Below are 17,215 nucleotides of genomic sequence, written 5' to 3' on the forward strand. Positions count from 1 at the left end.
TGTCCTCCCCCTCCTTAGGCTGGGCCAGGATGCACTTATTAAAGCTCCGCGCAGTCCTGCCCCCCCCACTCACCGCAGCCGGGGGCCCGCTGCCCCTCAGCCTCGCCAGTTCCAGCTCATGATGACGCAGTCTCTCTTTCTCCTCCCGGTCATGTTCCCTCTGTCTCTTACGATCCTCCAGCTCTCTCAGTTTTAGCTCTCTCTCCCATTCCAGCCGCATGCGCTCCACGGATGCCGAGCGTTGCCGGGAGGATCCCCTGCTGGCGGGTGAGCTTTGCTGGGAGGATCCCCTGCTGGCCGGGGGGGTCACGGTGCCCTCGGTATTCGGTGGGCTCCTCCCCGCCCTTCCCCTAGACATAGGAATGGGGGGTCTCGGGAAGCCCTCAGCCGGCTGACCACTCCCATCGGGGACAGATACTGGTGCCTGTGCTGCATCTGCCAGGCTGCTTCCCTCAGAGACAGGGATCAGTTCACTCAAGCGATCTCCCTCCTTCAGCTGGGCAATGAGCTGGTCTTTGGTGAGCCTCCCTCTGCGCAGCCCCCTCTGCTTGCACAGCTCCACCAGGTCGCTCTTAAGCCGCTTGGCAAACCTCTTCCTGCTGGCCACTCACAGGCCTGGGTGCTCACCGCTCCCCATGGTTTCCAGGGAGACCCCTAGCGTGCCAGTCCTTGAGGTCACCACCTCTCTGCCAGGGTCGAGCTGCAGACTCCTCCGCCCCTGGGACCAGTCGCTGCAATCCCCCGGGGACCCTGTTACTGCAAAGTCCTTCGCTCTGGTCACACACTCCCAGGGGTTAATCACCCCTAATATCGTCCCTTCGTTTTACTGCTCCCCAGTCACTTACTGCAGGAAGCGCCGTCCACGGGGTGCAGTAGCTCCCGCCGCTGCCACCAGTTGTCACAGAGTGTGGGGGAGTCCGACTCTGCACCCCTCTTTCTGGGACCCACAGTGACTCTCAGCCAGCCAGTAAAACAGAAGGTTTATTGGACAACAGGAACGAAGGCTACAGCAGAGCTTGTGGGCACAGCCAGGACCCCTCAATCGAGTCCTTCTGGGGGTCAGGAAGCTTAGTCCACAGCTTGGGATTCCCTGAATTCCAACCACCCAGCCCCAAACCGAAACTAAACTAACTAACCCCTCCAGCCGGCCCCTTCCTTTGTCCAGCTTCCCTGGCAAAGGTGCTGACATACCTCCCTCCTCCATGGCTCAGGTTTCAGGCTGAGCACCTGTCCCTCACCGAAAGTCCTCCCCAGTTCTTCCCTCCCCCACACAGACAGTCCCTACTCCATCACAAATGGTAACATAGCTGTTGAATAATAACATGTTTTTTTATTTTAAAACAAAATAGTTGGCCAACTTAGCACATGATATTGTGTTTTTGATTTTTTTTCTTAGTTGTAAAGTCTGAATGTTTATGCTGTGTAAGTAAAGACCGAGCCCAGCACGCTACTAATTAGAAAAGGTCATATATTATAAATAAAAATATAAAGTAACATCCAGACCAGGAGTCTTCCTAATGGCACAGATGTGCCTGCTTCTCCTTGCACCTTTTTTTCCATCTGGGGACATATGTTAGCAAGATTCAGCCTGCTCTCATCTTCAATTTTCAGCCAGGTCAGGGTGGGGGTAGCTAGGGGCTGTGTGTCTCTGATATCCTGGGACCGACATGGCTACAACAACACTGCCTACATTTTGTTGCCCAGTCACCCAGGTTAATGAGCTCCCTTTGTAGCTCTGCACAGTCAGTTTTGGACTTAACTCTCTTGGGTAGTTTTGTATCATCTTCAAACTTTGCCACCCCACTGCTTACCCCTTTCCCAGATGATTTATGAATATGTTGAATAGGACTGGGCCAAGTCCAGACCCCTGGGGACAGGGCCGGCTCCAGCTTTTTTGCCACCCCAAGCGGCGAAGCAGGAAAAAAAAAAAAAGATAAAGCTGCGATCAGCGGCACTTCGGCGGCAGCTCAACCGTGCCGCTTCATTCTTCAGCAGCAATTCGGTGGCACGTCCTTCATTCCCAGAGGGACTGAGGCACCCGCCGCTGAATTGCCGCTGAAGACCCAGATGTGCTGCCTCTTTCCATTGGCCGCCTCAAGCACTTGCTTCCTTTGCTGATCCCTGGAGCTGACTCTGCTTGGGGGACACCATTATTTACCTCTCTCCATTCTGAAAACTGACCATTTATTCCTACCCTTTGTTTCCTATCTTTTAACCAGTTACTGGTCCTGGAGAGAACCTTCCCTCTTATACCATGACAGCTTATTTTGCTTAAGAGCCTTTGGTGAGGGACCTTGTCAAAGTCTTTCTGAAAGTCCAAGTACACAATATCCACTGGCTCACCCTTGTCCACATTTGTTGGCCCCCTCAAAGAATTCTAATAGCTTGGTGAGAGATGATTTCCCTTGACAGAACACCAGGTGAGGCCTTGGCGGGCCAAAGAGATGGGACTGGACATGATCACCTATGTGTGAAGAAACATGTGTTTATCCACGTGTCTGATAATTTTGTTCTTTACTATAGTTTCAGCCAATTTGTCTGGTACTGAAGTTATTCTTACTGGCCTTTAATTGTCGGGATCGCCTCTGGAGCCTTTTTAAAAAATTGGCATCACATTAGCTATCCTTAAGTCACCTGGTACAGAAGCTGATTTAAGGTTACATACCACAGTTAGTAGTTCTGCAATGTCACATTTGCATTCCTTCAGAATTCTTGGGTGAAGCCCATCTGGTCCAGGTGACTTTTCACTGTTTAATGTATCAGTTGTTCCCAAACCTCCTTTACTGATATCTTAGTATGGGACAGTTCCTCAGATTTGTCACCTGAAAAGAATGGCTCAGGTGTGGGAATCTGCCTCACATACTCTGCAATGAAGACTAATGCAAAGACATCATTTAACTTCTCTGCAATGGCCTTATCTTCCTTAAATGTTTCTTTAGCACCTCTATCGACCAGTGGCCTCACTGATTGTTTGACAGGCTTCCTGCTTCAGATGTACTTAATTTTTTTTCTTTTGTTAGGTTTTGTTTCTTTGTCTAATTGCTCTTTAAATTCTTTTCTGGCCTGCCTAATTATACTTTTATTCTTGAATTGCCAGAGTTTATGTTCTTTTCTATTTTCCTTTGACTTACAGTTATTAAAAGATGCCTTTTTTGCTTCTAACCACGTCTTTTATTTTCTTGTTCAGCCATGATGGCGTTTTTGGCCATTTTACTAATTTTTTTTAAATTTGGGGTATGCAGTTAATTTGAGCCTCTATGATGGTGTTTTTAAAAAGTTTCCATGCAGCTTGCAGGCATTTCACTCCTGTGATTGTTCCTTTTCATTTCCATTTATCTAGTTTCCTTGCTTTTGTGTAGCTCCCCTTTTTGAAATTAAATGCTACTGTGCTGAGCTTCTTTTGCATCCCCCTCCTCCACCCCAGGGTGTTAAATTTAATTACATTATGGGTGCTATTGCCAAGTGGTTCGGCTATATTCACCTCTTGGACCAGACCCTGTGCTCCACTTAGGACTAGATCAATAATTGCCCCTCCCCTTGTGGATTCCTGAACTAGCTGCTCTCAGAAGCTGTCATTTAAGGTGTCTAGAAATTGTATCTCTGCATCGCAGCCTGAGGTGACATGTACCCAGTCAATATGGGGTTAGTGGTAATCGCCCATTATTGTTGAGGTTTCTATTTTTATAACCCTGCTAACCTCACTGAACATTTCACAGTCACTATCACCATCCTGGTCAGGTGGTGGGTATATTCCTACTTCTAGTCTCTCATTATTCGAGCATGGAATTACTAGCCATAGAGATTCTGTGGTACAGTTTGAGTAACTTAAGATTTTTGACTATATTTCCTCTATGCTTTCTTTTATATACAGTGCCACTTCCCCACCAGCATGACCTAATCTGTCATTCCAGTATATTTTGTATCCTGGTATTACTGTCTCCCACTGATTGTGAATTACTATGTCTCACTGATTATCAGTATATTTTGTGACAGACCCAGACCAGTGGGGTACAGGAGTCTGGTAGAGGGCAAATATACTGCTCACTGGGTGAGTAGTTTTCTGTTCCCTGAGTGACCAGAGCAGGGGCTGCACTAGAGTAATCAGGAACCCACTAGAACCAATTAAGACAGACAGGCTGATTAGATCACCTGCAGCCAATCAAGGCAGGCTAATCAGGGCACCTGGCTTTAAAAAGGAGCTCACTTCAGTTTGTGGCGCACATGTGAAGAGCTGGGAGCAAGAGGTGCAAGGAGCTGAGAGTGTGCTGCTGGAGGACTAAGGAGTACAAGCATTATCAGACACCAAGAGGAAGGTCCTGTGGTGAGGATACAGAAGGTGTTTGGAGGAGGCCATGGGGAAGTAGCTGTCATGCAGCTGTTACAGGAGGCACTATAGACAGCTGCAATCCACAGGGCCCTGGGCTGGAACCCGGAGTAGAGGGTAGGCCCGGGTTCCCCCCAAACCTCCCAACTCCTGATCAGACACAGGAGGAATTGACCCAGACTGTGGATTCCACCAGAGGGGAAGATCACTGAGGTGAGCAAACCTGCCAATAAGCGCAGGACCCACCAAGGTAGAGGAGGAACTTTGTCACAGTTTTCACAATGTTGTGTTTGAGTAGAGGTGAGCACTAAACATTGAAGACTTCAAGATTGGTAGGTTTTTTTATACATTTTCTTCAGAAATCTCCTAACTCAAAAATAGTTTGTCAGACACCCCCCCGAATCCACTGGCTGGCCTTGAATAAGCAGGTGAAGGGTCATGCAGAAAAGGGCTTGAATCAGAAAGTTGGTGGCTTGTCATGGAAACTTTTGCAAAACTTTAGAATGGGTTGACTCTGGCTGGAGATTGTCAGCCATTTTACTGCTATATACCGCCAGGCATTAGAACACCGTCTGCCCAGCTGGCACCTCTGAACTCCACCTGACCTTCAGGAGGACCCATGCAGGAGTGATTCTGCACTGCTGTTTCCAGGCAATGATCTCAACCACAGCAGTTAGGCACCGAGCCTCTGTCTGATTGGTGGGATGTTTGAAAATCCATTTTATATTGCAGCTGAAAAATCAGTTTCATTCCCTTCCTGCTCTGATAAAAGATTATTGTATAACCTGGGCTAACACAATTTATTATAGAAAACCAGAGGGTGTGTTGTACTGTAGTGACCCCAGGTAACAGTAGTTTGTACATATTTGCCAGCTGTAACTGGCTAGAATCACTCTGGCAGGGTAGATCAGTGGGTGTGTGTGACGAAGTGCAGCTGTTCTTAATGTTTCCTCTGAATACTGTGTGGGTGCCTCAGTTTCTGGCTGACACTGTCTCCATGGCAACTAATGGCCTAGGCCCTCCTCCCCTGCAGGGGGATGCTAAAGATGTGAGAGAACAAAGAGATCGGGTGACCTCCTGGCCTGGGAAAGAGACAAAGTCCAGAAAGGAGGAGGTGGAGGGGGTTTCAGTTGGGGCTGGCTGGGGTCGAGGAGTGAGGGCAGACGTGGGGGTCTGCCTCACTGGGCCCCAGAATGGACCTGGCTGAAGGGTCCTATTCTCTGTACCTACAAGCTCTGTTTTAGACCATGTTCCTGTCATCTAATAAACCTCTGTTTTACTGGCTGGCTGAGAGTCACGTCTGACTGCAAAGTGGGGGGGCAGGACCCGCTGGCTTCCCCAGGACCCCGCCTGGGCGGACTCGCTGTGCGAAGCGCATGGAGGGGCAGAGGATGCTGAATGCTCCCAGGAGAGACCCAGGAAGGTGAAGCCGTATGAGCTTGTGGAAGCAGGGAAAGCTTCAATAAGGATTTGAAGCGGATTTTAATGCGTGTCAGTCAGTTAGCAAGAGTCAGGCCATACTGTAACCCTAATGACGTGAGACTTGTAGGAGCAAAGATAGTGCGAGGCGACAGGACAGGAACTGTGTACAAAGTTATTATGACCTTGCAATCACTAACCAAAATGCAGGCTTGCTTTTCTTAGGAGTGAGACAATAAGATAAGCCTTTCTGCTATGTATAAACAAATGTATTTGTTGCTTTTTACTGTCTCCATTATTGCTAGAAATTGTCTGTAACAAAGGTATAAAGGCTTAATGTAATTGTTTACCAGTTGAGAGACCTGTCCAGGACTGGGGCGACCCTGTGTCCTATGGCACTCTCTCCCTCCATTGTAATTACTGGAGAAATAATAAAGTATTTGATTTTGCTGCACCCAAACAAAAAGCAAGAACTGAGTTTTTCTTCGACAATTTGGGGGCTCGTCCGGGATGGCAACGCCCACGGACCCACAGACAGCTACTACGGATCATTCCCCTTCGAACCCCATGGCGCCACATGAGAGGTATGAGACCTTTTGAAATCTCTATTGGAGTATCGGAGGAGGACTTTCCGTGAGGACGTCTGTCTCTGTTGGGCTCACGCCATCTGAACTTATTGACTGTGCAGCAGGATCAAATGCAGAGTGGTATTGGGGAGAGGCCCCAATAAGGTTAGTTTATAGCAGTACTGGGAACTGCTGAGTTGGCCAACAGGTAAATGCATAGGTAATGCATAAGGTAATGCATAGGTAAATGCATTAGAATGCACCGGTGCTGAGGGGTTTTTACCGCCTCAAGAGGGGTTGTCATACCGCCTCATGGTATTGGTCCGGACCAGATAAAGATGCATCGTGGTTTAAAAAAAAAAAAAATTAAAAAGAAATAAAAAGGTTAAAGGGTTAACAAAAAAGGAAGAAAAGAGGCCTTGGTGTGTGTGTGTGTACACCAGTGTGAGTGATCGTTATCGGAAGACGCCCAGAGTACCCTGTGAAGCGGAAGCTAATGATCAGGACTGCTCTAAGGCAAGCCCGGTAACTAGTGGATCTTTAGGAGATCTGACCCACGGTGGGCTGACTCAGCCTGGCATAGTCTTTGGGTACCAAAGCCGATTTAAAGGACAGGTTACAAACCGTAGTTAATAGTTCCGCAACTTCACATTTGAGTTCTTTCAGAACTCTTGGGTGAATGCCATCTGGTCCCGGTGACTTGTTAATGTTGAGTTTATCAATTAATTCCAAAACTTCCTCTAGTGACACTTCAATCTGTGACAGTTCCTCAGATTTGTCACCTACAAAAGCCAGCTCAGGTTTGGGAATCTCCCTAACATCCTCAGCCGTGAAGACTGAAGCAAAGAATCCATTTAGTTTCTTCGCAATGACTTGATCGTCTTTAAGCGCTCCTTTTGCATTTCGATCGTCAAGGGGCCCCATTGGTTGTTTAGCAGGCTTCCTGCTTCTGATGTACTTAAAAAACATTTTGTTATTACCTTTGGAGTTTTTGGCTAGCCGTTCTTCAAACTCCTCTTTGGCTTTTCTTATTACACTCTTGCACTTAAGTTGGCAGTGTTTATGCTCCTTTCTATTTGCCTCACTAGGATTTGACTTCCACTTTTTAAAGGAAGTCTTTTTATCTCTCACTGCTTCTTTAACATGGTTGTTAAGCCACGGTGGCTCTTTTTCAATTCTTTTACTGTTTTTCTTAATTTGGGGTATACATTAAAGTTGGGCCTCTATTATGGTGTCTTTAAAAAGGGCCCATGCAGCTTGCAGGGATTTCACTTTAGTCACTGTACCTTTTAACTTTTGTTTAACTAACCCCCTCATTTTTGTATAGTGCCCCCTTTTGAAATTAAAGGCCACAGTGTTGGGCTGTTGAGGTGTTCTTCCCACCACAGGGATGTTGAATGCTATTGTATTATGGTCACTATTTCCAAGCGGTCCTGCTATAGTTACCTCTTGGACCAGCTCCTGCGCTCCACTCAGGATTAAATCTAGAGTTGCCTCTCCCCTTGTGGGTTCCCGTACCAGCTGCTCCATGAAGCAGTAATTTAAAGTATCGAGAAATTTTATCTCTGCATTTCGTCCTGAAGTGAAATGTTCCCAGTCAATATGGGGATAATTGAAATCCCCCACTATTATTGGGTTCTTAATTTTGATAGCCTCTCTAATTTCCCTCAGCATTTCATCATCACTATTACTGTCCTGGTCAGGTGGTCGATAATAGATCCCTAATGTTATATTTTTACTAGAGCATGACATTTCTATCCATAGAGATTCTATGGAACATGTGGATTCGCTTAAGATTTTTACTTTGTTTGAATCTACACTTTCTTTCACATATAGTGCCACTCCTCCCCCTGCACGACCTGTTCTGTCCTTCCGATATATTTTGTACCCCGGAATGAGTGTGTCTCATTGATTGCTCTCAGTCCACCAGGTTTCTGTGATGCCTATTATATCAATATCCTCCTTTATCACAAGGCACTCTAGTTCACCCATCTTATTATTTAGACTTCTAGCATTTGTGTACAAGCACTTTAAAAACTTGTCCCTGTTTATTAGTCTGCCTTTTTCTGATGTGCCAGATTCTTTTTTATGTGATTGTTTATCATCTGATCTGGCCCTTACATTATCCTCTTCTGTCCTCTGCTCCTGACTATAACCTGGAGATTCTCTATCATCAGACTCTCCCCTAAGAAAAGTCTCTGTCCGATCCACATGCTCCTCTGCAGCAGTCGACTTTCCCCCATCTCCTAGTTTAAAAACTGCTCTACAACCTTTTTAATGTTAAGTGCCAGCAGTCTAGTTTCACTTTGGTTTAGGTGGAGCCCATCTCTCCTGTATAGGCTCCCTCCATCCCAAACGTTTCCCCAGTTCCTAATGAACGTGAACCCCTCCTCTCTACACCATCGTCTCATCCACGCGTTGAGACTCTGAAGCTCTGCCTGCCTACCTGGCCCTGCGCGTGGAACTGGGAGCATTTCTGAGAATGCCACCATAGAGGTCCTGGATTTCAGTCTCTTCCCTAGCAGCCTAAATTTGGCTTCCAGGACCTCTCTCCTACCCTTCCCTATGTTATTGGTACCTACATGTACCACGACCACCAGCTCCTCCCCAGCACTCCACATAAGTCTGTCTAGATGCCTCGAGAGATCTGCAATCTTCGCACCAGGCAGGCAAGTCACCATACGGTTCTCCCGGTCATCACAAACCCAGCTATCTACATTTCTAATAATCGAATCTCCCATTACTAACACCTGCCTTTTCCTAGAAACTGGAGTTCCCTCCCCCGGAGAGGCAACCTCAGTGCGAGAGGCAACCCCAGCACCCTCCGGAAGGAGGGTCCCAACTACGGGAAGGTTTCCCTCTGCTCCCATTGACTGCTCTGCTTTCCTGGGCCATTCTTCCTCCTCAACAGCACAGGGGCTGTCTGAGTGGAGGTGGGACAATTCTACAGTGTCCCAGAAAGCCTCATCAACATACCTCTCTGCCTCTCTTAGCTCCTCCAGTTCCTCCACCCTGGCCTCCAAAGTCCGTACATGGTATCTGAGGGCCAGGAGCTCCTTGCACTGACTGCACACATACGCCACCTGCCCACAGGGCAGGTAATCATACATGCAACACTCAGTGCAATACACTGGATAGCCCCCACTCTGCTGCTGTGCTTCTGCCTGCATTGTCTCCTAGTTAATGGAAGGGTGGTTTACAGAACGAGGTTATGGAATGTGGTTTGGTTTATCGGTTGTAAGGGGACTACAGAGACAGGGTTAGGGCCTACAAGGGACTCCCACTCCCTTCCCACTCCCCTTCTAAACTCCCTTGCGAAACTCCCTGTTAGCAGCCCCTGGTCGCTTGTGCGCGGCTTTATAAAGCCCTGGCCTGAGTGAATGCCCCGCCCACTGATTAAGGCTCAGCCAATTACCAGAGGCTTCGAGCTTTCAAACCTTCCTTTGAAGCTCACGGCCTCCAACTGCCAGCCACAGCACACGGTCCTTCAGACAACCAAACAGACAGACAAACACAAGCTCAGCACACAGCAAGTAACCCCCAAACACAAACAAACACACACTACAGACAGTCACTTACCCCACAGATGCTGTATTTGCTCCTCCTTCACCTGGAGAACTCCCTTGCGAAACTCCCTGTTAGCAGCCCCTGTTCGCAAAGCAGGAACAGGAAGAGAGATGTGAAATGGTAAAGCAGTTACATACATACAAAGACTTCAGAGTCCATCTGTAACCATTCTGTCCCTCTAAGTTGGGAGCAACACGGGCCGGGTTCAGTATCCAGGGGCTCCATTTCAATAATACAGTGCAAAACCGGCTTGAGCCCCCACCCATTGACCTGGGACAATTACATACCACCCCCCGGGCACCTCTAGGAGGCAATACTTTTCCTCTCACAAGCACGGAGTCTGAGTGTAGCAAAATCCTTTTAATAAAGGAGGGAAACAATGCGGCATTATGTTGGGGAAACACCACAAACAGGATTCATAACACAAAGAATGAGCAAAGGACCCACCCCAAGTAAGTTTAGCACTATCCTTTTTCCCTCAGGGTCTTAAGTACAACACCCCAAAGTCCAACACCCCCAAAGTCTCTGTCCCTGGTCAGTGCCACCCCTGAGTTCAAAATTTCATCTGCAGAGTGTTACCCCCCTCCCCCAGCCTGGGTGGAAATGGGGGGGCACACAGGGTGTAAAGGGGCACCTTATCTGGGCCGAGGCTGACTGCCCCGCCTCTCCTTGGACCTCTGCTGCAGCCTTCACCACAAACGGCTCTGCTCTGCTCCTCCAGCCATCCCCGCAAATTGCTCCACTCTGCTCCACTCACTGTTCTGTGGGCCGCTCCATCTGTCCCACATGCTGCTCCACCCCACCAGCCACGCCATGAACCACTCCAGCTGCCCCCCACAGACTGCTCAGCTCCCCTCTGCTGTGCTCACCACTCCAACCATCCTACAAACTGCTCTGCCAGTGGCTTAGCAATAGATCTTCTGGCTCCCCTACTAGTTAACACAGCGCTCAGTGATCGCAGCTCAGTGATTTCAGTATGGGAACCCCAGTGCTGGTGCACCCTTGGCCCAAAGTGAATTCAGATCAGCAGCCTCCAGCTAGACTCCTAATAGAATCAAAACTAGCTCTGCTATTTAACAGCAGAAAGAGAGACCACAACACAATTCATATAGCAGTACATCAAAAGGGGCCCATACCATCAACTACACACACCTATCCCCAATCTCTCTCAATTCCCATGGGTTTTGGAACTCATGTATCTTGTCTAGCGAATGGTACTTAGTTCATGGTGAGACCCTCTGTCATTAAAACAGTTTCCTAGTTCCTCATTCACATAATCAGGGTAATAACACTTTATTCCTCCTGCCCCAATGACAAAGAAATTGGAGATCCCACAGCTGTCAAAGTAACCATTTTGGGCTGCCATGGTCTATACTAGGTGGGGTGGGTGTGCCTATGCAAACACAATCAGCCCCTGAACCTGGACGGCTGCCTTTGCTACTAATGAGACTGTGGCTCTTGGGCAGTTTGATCGGAGCCTGCGCTCCGGGTTATCTGGCCAGAGCCAGTGCAGCTGCAGAGCGAGTACATGCACAGCCAACATCTGACACAGCAGGCGTGGCAGGGAGAGGAGACTCGAGCCTGAGTGTCCGTTCTGCCCAAGCTGTGCTCAGTGCAGGGCTGGCAGGTGGCTTGCACATGCCTTCATGTGGCTGTGATTGCACTGGCTGCTGGCATGATTAGAGCAGCCTCAGGGCTGCTGTAACCTATGCTCACCTCAGGGGCATGGCAGCAACGAGGAACAGCAAGAGCACAGCAACCTCGGGCCACACCCATCCTCTGCCCAAATAGTGGGCCTGGAAGGGGCCAGTCTAGGGCCATCCTGCCTGTGCTCAGCCTCCTGAGGAAACCCCTGTGCTGGAGTGCTCAATGGGGCATGGGCCTGCTGGATTTACCAGCCCTTCATGCCAGGTTAGGGGGCCAGAGCAGAAAGGAGAGCCTGCCCCCAAGGTCCAGGCCTATGCCCATGGCAGTCATGGGGGCTGGCACTGATGGCAGCGAGGGCACGGGAAAGGCCCATGCCCAAGAGCAATCGCAATAAGTCTGACTCATGTCACTCAGCTGATCGTTAATCACAGCTGAACTGTGAGAGGAAGGCACCGCCCCACCCCTCCAGCCTCTGTGCCAAGCCCAAGGTGACCGTCGCACTTCACCTGGGTGTGCAGTTCATGTTTGTACACAGCGCCAGGGCCTGGCAACAAGGGAGGCAAGAGGTGAGAAGCCAGTTACGCAGCTTTATTGCACTCAGCCCGGCCCACAGCATCTCCGCTGCTCTGCCCCCCGCCTGCTCACTGGCTCAGCCGACGATGAGAGGAGGCGGAGCGTATTTAAGGGCCTTGTGGTCTGTTCTGTCAGTACCTTTAAGCCGAACCGGAGAGAGCGGCCACAAGGAGCAGCGTCTGTGTCACCGTCTCGTGCTGGTAACGTAGGCAGTTTTGTTTAGTAGCTATAGGCTGCTTGCTAGGCTTGAAATAGTATTGCTCCTTGCAGCACTTTCCCCAACCGTGCTGTGACTGTGTGTGTCTGGGGGTGTGGTTTTGTGTGGGAGTCTGTGGGTGGGTGTGGGGGTATGTGGGGGTATGTGTGAGGGTGCAGGCACCTGATCCAATGATATAATGTAAAGCTTCAGACAGAGAAGGCAGTAACGTGCTAATTGTACCGGGAGTTTAGAATTTGGAAGTTGCTGTTTTTAGCAAAGAGCGGGGGTGAGGGTGGGGGGGATTTTTTTTATTTTGGGGCAAATAAAATAGTTGTGTTTGATTTCGGGGTGTTTTTAATAAACGCAAAGGAAATTGGGACGGGGGGGCACCTAGATGCCATTCATGCCGCCGAGGCGTTGGCGCTGCCCCCTTTGTGTCCCCAGCCCCGTGGTTGGGGTCCCCAGCTGGGAGCCCTGCATTTGTTGTGGGTTTGTACCAGGTCTCTCCCCTCCCAGGTGGGGCACTACCCCAGGCACTACTGGGCACAAGGGGACACCACCCACCTCATGTTGCTGACCAGCACCTCGTTCCCCTTGTCAATGCAGATCAACGGAGCTTTTGTTTGGCGCAGGGCCCAATGAACCGTCTCGACATTTCCAAAATACTATTTTAATTGGGAACAATTAGTCGGAATCGACAAATTCACCAATGTTTCCATCAACTGGAATCTGCATTTTTCAATGGAAAAACAGTTTCGGCTGAAACACGTTGCTGAGCTCTAGGCCAGATCCGTACGTGCCACAGCTACTGAGATCAAAGGCAGCTGCACGCACAGAGGGGCTTAAACAAAAACTGGTGGAACTCACGTGACATCTGCCACCTTCCCTTTCTTCCCTCAGCTCATATGTTCGATCCCTTTGGAGCCAATGGCAGTTTTGCCAGGGGAGGGGGCCATGGGCGCAGCTGGCCCTGTGGGTTTTGTGTGGGTTTGCAGCTGGCCCTGTGGGTTCCTGTTCCTTGCGCTGTGTAGTCCAGCAGCCCCTCGAGGCCCCAGCTGAGCTGAGGAGTCCCTGGTGCTGGGTGCTGCACACGCACCGGGACAGGCCGTGCTCTAAGAGCGGCTGCCAAGGCAGACCAAGGTGGCAGGGGAAGTGCCCAAGGTCACCCAGCAGCTTGTGGCAGAGACAGGACGGGAGCCCAGGCTGGCAGCCTGCTGGAGCAGGGCGTGTGTGTGCGGTGCCATCGCACACTGGCAGCACCTCCCCTCGTCGTGCAGGTGGGGGGAGCTGGAGTGCACTGGTGCCTGCCCAGCCCCATGCGGGAGGGACAGCGCAGCTGGGCGGAGCCCCGAGGAGCTGCTCTAACCCTTGGCTGGGCACCCACTGGCCAAGAGGAGACAGGCAATAGCCTGGGCAGGGCCCTGCTGCTGGCTCTGTGCCCTGCACCTGCCTCCTCTGGCCACGGCTTGGCTCTCTGGGAGGGCGTGGGCAAGGGCCAGCAGAACCGGAGCCCCTCCCCTGTGCTGGGGGGGCAGGGCCCGCTCACTCCCTACTGCCCAGGGATGGGGCAGTGCAGGGGGCGCAGGCTGCAGGTCGGGACTGTTCTGCCTCCCTGCTGATGGCGCTTTTCCGCGGTTTGCTGCACTGGTGCAGAGAGCGGCTGCAGGGGCGTGAGGCAGGTGAATGGGGGGCAGGGGGAGAAACCGTCTGACCAGGACTCTCCTTCCCTTGCAGGTGCTGATGAACCCCCCCGGCATGTGGTGTCCGAATGCAGGTGAGACCCCGGCTCAGCACAGGCCGGCCTGCTGGGGGGAGCCGGGACGGGCTGTTTCCAGCTGCTTTGCTTAAAGCTGGGGAACTCGAGGGCTGTTTCCTGGGCCTCAGGCTAAGGCCAGTTCCTCTGTTCTACGGGGACCCAGACGGGTTTCAGGGCTCTCTGTGTGGGGCTATGGCTAAAGCGGGGATTGGCTGGGAGCCAGACAGCAGGGCTGTCTCTGGGAGATTTGCCCGTGTAAGGACTGCAGCACCCAGCCCTCCCGGAGCGTGACGTGTGGACATGTACGTGTGTAGTGTCCATGGCCTGGTTACTGGCCCCATTCTGCCTCCTCGCCTCCCCCAGGCCCCTTACTCTGGAGCTGGCAGGCCACTGAAATCAGGCAATGCCCTACTCAGCGCGAGCCGTCTGGCTGAATCGACTGCAGCATGGACTGGGTCATTGTACCCTGCCTTCCTGGGGGCATTTCCCTTCGAATACACCGTGCCAGGGGGTGTCACCTTGGGGGTTCCCTGCTGCTAATGTAACACTGAAAGACCCCGGTCAGCGGTGAGCAGGATCGATCCTGGGACCTCTGGAGCTAAATGCATGAACATCTACTGCATGAGCTAAAAGCTGACTGGCTCTTAACTAAGGCTGTAGAACAGACTCATTTAACTCTGTCTAAGTGATCTCAGTGCAACTAGCTGGAGGGAACACCACAGCCAGGGGTGGCTCTAGGAATTCCACCACCCCAAGCACGGCGGCATGCCGCAGGGGGCGCGCTGGCGGTCGCCGGTCCCGTGTCTCTGGGGGACCTCTTGCAGACGTGTCTGCGGAGGGTCCGCTGGTCCCGCGGTTCCGGTGGAGCATCCGCAGGCACGTCTGCGGGAGGTCCACCAGAGCTGCGGGACCAGCGCACCCGCCGCAGTCATGTCTGCGGGAGTTCCACCGGAGCCACCTGCCACCCTCCCGGCAAAATGCCGTCCCAAGCGCGCGCTTGGCGCGCTGGGGTCTGGAGCCGGCCCCGACCACACCCAGAAGGTGTGTGGGTTACACAAGTGTCAGCATTGCCCGCACATCAGGGAACCCCTGGGAGGCGGATGGGTGAAGGGGCCTTGCCATGGGCTCTAACATGTCGCCTCTGCTTTCCCTTTGTCTGGCAGGAGCACCTTGTGGGACACCACCACTGAATGCAGGGCATTGCTACCCTCCCCCCAGACCAGCTCACCCTGGGCCTTGCATGCGTCCTTGCAACACTGGTGTCTGTCCTCCTCCCCCTCACTATCTCATCAGACCTCACCCTCATGCACACTACCGTCATGGACACCCGCATGGGCCCCACCCGCATGGACACCCACATGGACCTGGATGCCCTCCGCCTCCGGGGTGTTATCATCACAAGCATTAGAAGCATGGCCATGGTCACCATGGAAACGAGGTATGGAGCCCTGGTCACTGCAGTGTGGGGGCCACATTGCAGAAGATGCACCATTAGCGTCAGCTCTGTGCTGGGACGCTGCGCAGTGCCCACAGCCCAAGGCCTAGCTGGGCTAGGGACTGCTCTGCTCCCAACCCATACGTGGGGCTGTGGGGACATGAGAACCCACCTTCTCCGCTCCCTGTAGCCAGGGGACATTACACCAGTCCCTGGAAACTGTGATACAGCATGGCCAGAGGGCAGCAGGAGAGGGTTAGAAGGGAGCCTTATTCTGCAGTCAGTCACCTGATAAAAAACCCTGCTTCAATCAGACAGTGTGGGACTTGGAGCAGAGAGGATTGGTGTTGGAGCAGAGAACAGTTTGAAGGAGTTGGAGCAGAGAGGATTGGTGCTGGAGCAGAGAACAGTTGGGAGGAGTTGGAGCAGAGAGGATTGGTGTTGGAGCAGAGAACAGTTTGAAGGGAAGCAGAGGACAGTTTGGAGAAGTGCTGTGGTGGGCTAAGAAGTCCAAGACCCTAGGTAAAGGGGCACCTGGCTTGTGCAGAGGGAGAGCAGGAAGCCCCCCCACAAGCTGAAGGGCAGGAGAGGGAAGTGGCCCAGGGGAAGGAAGTGTCAGTTCAAGTGGGTTACCACTATCCTCAGGGCCCCTGGGCTGGGACCAGGTCCCTCCCTCTCCACTCCCCTCCTCTAGGACACTAGTGGGGCAGTTAATATTCCAATTCAGGGGCAAGAAATGGCGCCCTGAACCCCCCTCAAAGAAGAGACAGCGCGAGACCCATCATAATAATGCCGGCAATTTGCCACAAAATATTTTCCTTTCCCTTAAGAGTCGGCTGTTTTCACCGGGTCCCTGGATTCCGGATTAGGGTTTGTATTGGCCAGGGCATCACTGGTTCCTGTATTCAAACCCCAAACCAAACCCACCTGCAGCTACAGGCTACTGCATCGCACCTTGTGCAGCCAAAGCAGTGCAGGACCGGCCCAGCTCTGCTGGGAACCCAGGTGTTCCTACAGTCAGCATCAGAGGGAGCAGGACTAGCACGAGCCACAGCTCAGGGCATTGAGGTGGGATGGAAAACTCAGCTCAGCACAGAATGTCAGAGCCGTGACGTGGCAACTCGACACACCTCACAAGGCAGCCTGGGTTCTGTCAAAGTTAGACTCAGGACTCACAGTTTGTCAGACCACTCTGTTTTATTAGCACAGCGCTCTGCTAATAACACCCAGATAATGTGAGCACCATGCAAGACACAAAGTATCTTATTTATACAGATAAAAGGGTGAGAACTTAACAAGATAACAAAGGAAGCAGAATCTGATAAGTTTACCTGGGCTAGACATGCATATCTTATCTCCTTACTAACTATTACCAATCTTCTGTTAATGTTTCACCATTAGCACCATTGTTTATGCCTAATGTTTCTTTTCCTGACACCTGTATTTCAACATTTCTTATTTCTTCTTAAAGGTACATACAACATTTCTTTAATCCATTCTTATTTTTACAATATAATTCGTTCTACTTTCATAGTTCCCAGGGTCACCCAGCAGCTTTGCGGCAGAAACCTGACCAGGACTCTCCTTCCTTTGCAGGTGCTGACGGACACCCCTGGCATGTGGACTCTGAATGCAGGTGAGACCCCAGCTCAGCACAGGCCGGCCTGCTGGGGGGAGCCAGGACAGGCTGTTTCCGGCTGCTTTGCTTATGTAACCCTTCTGCCCCTCT

The sequence above is a fragment of the Mauremys reevesii genome, linkage group 11, assembly GCF_016161935.1.
Source record: "Mauremys reevesii isolate NIE-2019 linkage group 11, ASM1616193v1, whole genome shotgun sequence".
Classification (NCBI taxonomy): domain Eukaryota; kingdom Metazoa; phylum Chordata; order Testudines; family Geoemydidae; genus Mauremys; species Mauremys reevesii.